The 5,923-nt window shown below is 38.5% G+C and overlaps 1 pseudogene; it reads left to right on the top strand.

The window, feature by feature from the left end:
- The first annotated feature begins 5,084 nt into the window (after positions 1 to 5,084).
- LOC129692604 (40S ribosomal protein S28-like) lies at positions 5,085 to 5,360 on the top strand (annotated as a pseudogene).
- The last annotated feature ends 563 nt before the right edge of the window (positions 5,361 to 5,923 follow it).

A 5,923-nucleotide genomic window follows, 5' to 3' on the forward strand; every position in this document is an offset into this window, starting at 1 on the left:
AGTAAAATGAATGTATTTTTACAAATACAAATTAAAATTCAACTGTTAATTCTTCAGACTCGTCTTTAGTCAGATGTGGTGTCACAGTACTGTAACCCCAGAACTCACAGGCAGGAATGGATCTCTGCTAGTTGCAGGGGCCTTGGGTTACATAGCGAGTTGCCATTCAGCCAAGGCTACACAGAGGAAATGTTCTTTCAAAGTGGATAGTGTGTCCAACAGTATGGATACCCACTTCATTTTGGAAATATTATCCATACTGTATACTTGTGGTCATATATTTAGCTACCCTTAAAATTTGGCACTCTGTGGATGATCAGATGAACCAAACTAATGACAAACACACCAGCATGGTCTAATGCTTCTTAAGAAATTTAAATATTTGCTAAGGGACTATAAAAGAAATCAGAAAATCCAAAGCTGTCTGCCTTTCATGTCCTTGAAATACAGCATCAATGAGAACTACACAGCAGAGACAATGAATTCCAAAACATCTTGGGAAATGTTTTTTTGTGTTTTTCTTTTTTTTAATTTTTGTTTTGTTGTCATGGTTGAGTTTTGTGCTGTTGGCCTTGACTAGGTATTTGCCTCCTTTTTGTTTTTTGTTTGATTGTTTTTTTTTTTAATTTATTTCTTGTATATGTATGTGGGTTCTGTCTGATGAAGGACTATACAGCACATGCATACAATTCTCCCAGAGGCCATAAGATGGCCCTGGATTCCACCTGGAACTGAAGTTACAGATGACTGTTAGCTGCCCTTTGAGTCCTCTGAGACACAAATGCTCAAAATGGATGAGCCGTCTCTCCAGCCCCTGCACTTGACATTGGCCCTTCACCTTATGTGCTTTACTAGACTGGGTAAATCACACCCAACCAAAGGGAGAAGTTTCAGGAGGGACACATACGAGAGGTAGGCATTCAGGCTGCCACGTATCCACTCAGGGCATTCTTGGGTTCAGTATCATGCCTCAGCGTCTCTTATTTTCAGGGCTGAAGCACACTTCTCACATCTCATCCTGATGACAACGTAGATTAGGCTCATCTGATCAAAGGAAAAATTGAGAGGACCATCTGGGGGTGGAAGTGTGTTAAAGTCTCCCTCTTAATGCTCTAGCTAAACAGTTTTTGGGAAGAACCATCATACTAGGCAGCATGGATGGAGCCTGCAGCAGAGGCCACATGTGTCTGGTAGAAAGCATGTCTGTGCAAGGCTATGAAGGCAGATGGGTGGTTCATGCTGCTCCCTCACCACAGCAGATATCAGAGTGTATTAGGAAGTGTTTTTTTTTTGTTTATTTGTTTATTTGTTTTGTTTTGGTTTTTGTTTTTTTTTTAGATGACTTTGTTTTTTCCTTGTGAAGCTTCTCTGAAATGGATCTGACTTCTGAGACTGACCATTAGTGAGAGAGTTAATATTTGGAGTATGTAATACCGAGGGTCCTCAAACTTGTGCTCTCAAACCAAGGGTAAAAGAATTTACTCTTTGTAAATGAAGAAAGACATACATACAGAACAACCATACAGATACAGAGCTTATTCAGTTCCATGTCTTAGATGATCAGTTGATAAGATGGCTCAGTGGGTAAAGGTACTTGTTGCTAAATTCACATATCTGAGTTCTTTCCCTGGGATGTACATGTTTGATGGAGAGAAAAAACTCCTACAATTGTCCTCTGATTTTCTTGTAGTTTGGGATGGCAAGTCTTTGCCCACAGAAGCTAAGATGTCTGTTTTCCCATTCCTTGCCTATGATAAATTCTTCCCCATCTAATGCACTCATGTAAATATATTACTATGAGAGATTTCATTTTAGAGATTTATTTTTTTAAAATTTTTGTCATCAAGAAGCTACAGAAACCAAAAAGGCCAGGTTCAAAGCATCACTTGATAAACAGGTTAAGGGAACGTGGCCACTGGGAATTTGTAGCTGAGCTGCGCCTGTGATGAGGCCCAAACTGCTCTAAGAGGTCTCATTAACATGCTTGTTGTATTAGTCAGGTTTTCCTAACAGGATTTAAAACATGAATGTATGTAAAGGGCATTGATCAGAATGGCTTACAGGTTGTGGTTGAGCTAATTCAGCAATGCCTAGCTATGAATGTCGAAGAATACAGTAGTTGCTCAGTTCATGTGGCTGGGTGTCTCAGATGTTCTTCAGAAAACGCTGAAACCGCAAAGAAGTAGGCTCTAACGCCAGTGAAGGAATAGACTGGCTATCAAGAGGAGAGCAAGTAGGCAAAGAGCAAAAGCCTCCTTCTTCCATGTCCATATATAGGCTTCTAACCAACAACTGGGTCCAGAGTATAACTGCATTAAAGATCTGAATTAAAGGTATATCTTCCTACCTCAAAGATTTAGATTGGAAGTCCATCTTCTCCCTTTAAACGGATATTGATACCTCATGGGTATACCCTTTGTTTTTGGGTTGTACTTAATTCCACATGTAGTCAGGGTGACAACCAAGAATAGCCATCAGAAGACTGCTTCTTGTCAAATTGACAAACAATCTTATCTTCTTACATTGTGATCAATTTTCAAATGAAAATGATAAACAGATTATAATAATGCCTAAACATAACATACCTCTCCCATGTATAATCATAAATACATTATATATTTAACCTGGTCATAATTATACCCAACATTCTATAATTATCCCTTGTACATCCTCAAAAACATTATAAATTTAGAATAGGTGACAATGTCCCTTGAGGGTCATTCTTTTAGTATCACAAACTTGAGATAAATATGGTAACCATTGATATTATCATAATTGATATTATATTACATATTAAAGAAATTGAGGAAAGAAAACAAATAGCTGTACAAATGCATTCTTAACAAAATAAGACAGAAACATTCGTGTCAATTATAATCTCTTCTGCGTGTCAATTATAATCTCTTCTGCAACTGGTCATGTGGCCTTATGTGTCACTTATAAGTGCCTTCCTCCACTACCCTTTCTGTATCCCCTTCTTTCATTACAGGAACATCAGCAGATTGTGGCTCTTTTCTTGGAGAAGTGACCAAACTATCATTCATGATGGGTCTGTGTCCTTTGTTCTCCTGCCTGGATTAGGCTGCTGTACTTCCCCTCTCACCGTAATAGGGCAAAGGTTGCCATCTTGTATCAGTTGAAGCCATCTTTGGTTTCTACCCCCTGTCCTGAAAGTCTCATGGGAAAGCACTCAACTTTGTTGTAGAAACTCAGGGTCAAAACATCCCAGCTGACTGCATGCTCTTGGCCCTTGTTAAACTGCTTGCTTGCTTCCTCCTGCATAGCTAGCCAGGATATGGTTTCTCTGCATTCATTGTCTTTACAAAACAATACCTGTAACACACACTTGGGGCGCTCTGTAAGAAGTATTTCTCTCAAGGCTTTGTTCATATCTTCCAGCCTTTACCCTGCAACACTTGGAGGCCGCAGTGAGGTGGTTTTTGAGACCCTGAGCATTTTGAACAACATCCAGCCCTTTTTGTGAGCTGTGACCCTGGCAGGTGCCGACTTCTTAGGAAATGGACAACCAGAGTTATTACCAGGCTCCAAGAAGGAGGAACTCAGCATTGGTCCACACCCCTCTGACACCCATGTTTAAATTTCATGTAAGGGAGAGTCATCTGGTCTGTCTCCTGTGGAGGTAAATCTATTTGGAAACACAAGAAAGGTCATTTGTGAAATCTGTCAAGAAAACATCCATTTTCTGTAGATTTTTCCAATTTTTTGGAATATAGACTTTTGAAGTAAGACCTAATGAATTATTTTTAAGTTTCCTCATTGTCTGTTGTTATGTTCCCCTTTTGATTTCTGATTTTCTTAATTTGGATACTCTCCCTCTGCCTTTTACTTAGTTTGGCTGTTACTTTAGTTAGTAGGTTTGTGTATCTTTTTTATTTTTCTCAAATCTCTTGGTTTCATTGATTCTTTATATCATTTGCTTTGTTTCCAATTTATTGATTTCAGCCTTAAGTTTGATAATTTCCTGTCACCTACTCTTATTCGATTTGTTTGCTTCTTTCTGTTCTACAGCTTTCAGGTGTGCTCCAATTTCCTCTTTTTTATTATTTGTGTATTTATTATTTATTTATTTACTTATTTATTTATTTATTTATTTACTTATTTATTGTTTATTGCAATTTATTCACTTTGAGAAGGGATTTTTCTTATAAGAAACCATGATTCCATTTCTTGGATAATCTTTCTGTTGCCTAATTCTTTCTCTGCACTGGTGCCTGATGATAAAGGGAAAGGCTTGAGTTGACACAACTTTAGCCCAACATGCCTTTGAGAGATTTTCCATTTACCTGGTGAAAATGGGGCTTTATTTGCTGGAATTTCCAGTAGAAAACTAAATAAAGTACACACCAAAGACTAGGCCTCAACCCAAATTTCTCCACTAAAAGACTTGCTCCTTTTTATTCTAGAGCTTTCAGGTGTCCTGTTAAGGTGCTAGTATGAGAACTCTTCAATTTCTTTCGAAGGCACTTAGTGCTATGAACTTTCCTCTTAGCACTGCTTTCATTGTATTCCATAAGTTTGGGTATGTTGTGCCTTCATTTTCATTGAATTTTAGGAAGTCTTTAATTTATTTCTTCCTTGACCCATGGGGGATTGAGTAGAGAGTTGTTCAGTTTCCATGAGTGTGTAGGCTTTCTGTTGTCTCTGTTGTTGCTGAAGTCCAGCTTTAATCCATGGTGATCCGAAAAGATACAAGGGGTTATTTCCATTTTCTTGTATCTGTTGAAGCTTGCTTGTGACTGCCTATGTGGTCAATTTTGGAGAAGGGTACATGAGGTGCTGAGAAGAATGTATACTTGTTTGTGTTTAAGTGACAAGTTTTATAGATATCTGTTAAATCCATTTTATTTGTGACATGTGTTAGTTTTATTATTTCTCTGTTTAGTTTCTGTTTCAATGACCTGACCTGTTGATTGCTGAGAGTGGGGTGTTGAAGTTCCCACTATTAATGTGTGGGGATCGATGTGTGATTTGACCTTTCATAATCTTTCTTTTACAAATGTGGATGCCTTTGTATTTGGGGCATAGGTGTTTAGAATTGGGACGTCCCTCTTCGCCAGATTGCCGCCATCATGGACACGAGTTGCGTGCAACCTATCAAGCTGGCCAGGGTAACCAAAGTGCTGGGCAGAACCGGTTCGCAGGGACAGTGAACGCAGGTGCGTGTGGAATTTTTGGATGACACCAGCCGCTCTATCATCTGAAATGTCAAAGGCCCAGTTCAAGAGGGAGATGTGCTCACCCTATTGGAGTCAGAAAGAAAAGCTAGGAGGTTGCGCTGATCTTGCTGGGTCCTGGATATCCACCACTTGACTCATGGGGTCACCTGCAACTGTTAAATAAAGCATATTGTTTAACTCTTAAAAAAAAAAGAATTGGGATGCCATTTTGATGGATTTTTTTTCTTTGATAACTATGTAATGTCCTTCCTCATCTCTTTTAATTAATTTTGGTTGAAAGTCTATTTTATTAGATATTACAATGGCTACTCCAGCTTGCTTCTTGGGTCCATTTGCTTAGAAAACCTTTCTCCCAGCCCTTTACTCTGAGGTAATGTCTATCCTTGCTGCTGAGATGTGCAGCAGCAGAACGATGAACCTGTTTTCACATCCACTATTAGCCTGTGTCTTTTTGTTAGCAAATTGAGTCCACTGATGTTGAGAAATATTAATGACCAATGATTGTTACTTCCTGTTATTTTTACTTTGGTAATGGTACTGTGTGTGTGTTTGTGTGTGTGTGCTTCTTTTCTTTTGGTTTTACTGGTGTGAAACTATTTTCTGTATTTTCTTGGGTTTAGTTAAACTCTGGGTTGGAATTTTCTTTTGAGTATCATCTGTAGGGCTGAATTTGTACACAGATATTGTTTAAATTTTGTTTACTCATTGAATATCATGTTTTCTCT

This window comes from Psammomys obesus, unplaced genomic scaffold, assembly GCF_907164565.1.
Source record: "Psammomys obesus unplaced genomic scaffold, mPsaObe1.curated_primary_1811, whole genome shotgun sequence".
NCBI lineage: Eukaryota > Metazoa > Chordata > Mammalia > Rodentia > Muridae > Psammomys > Psammomys obesus.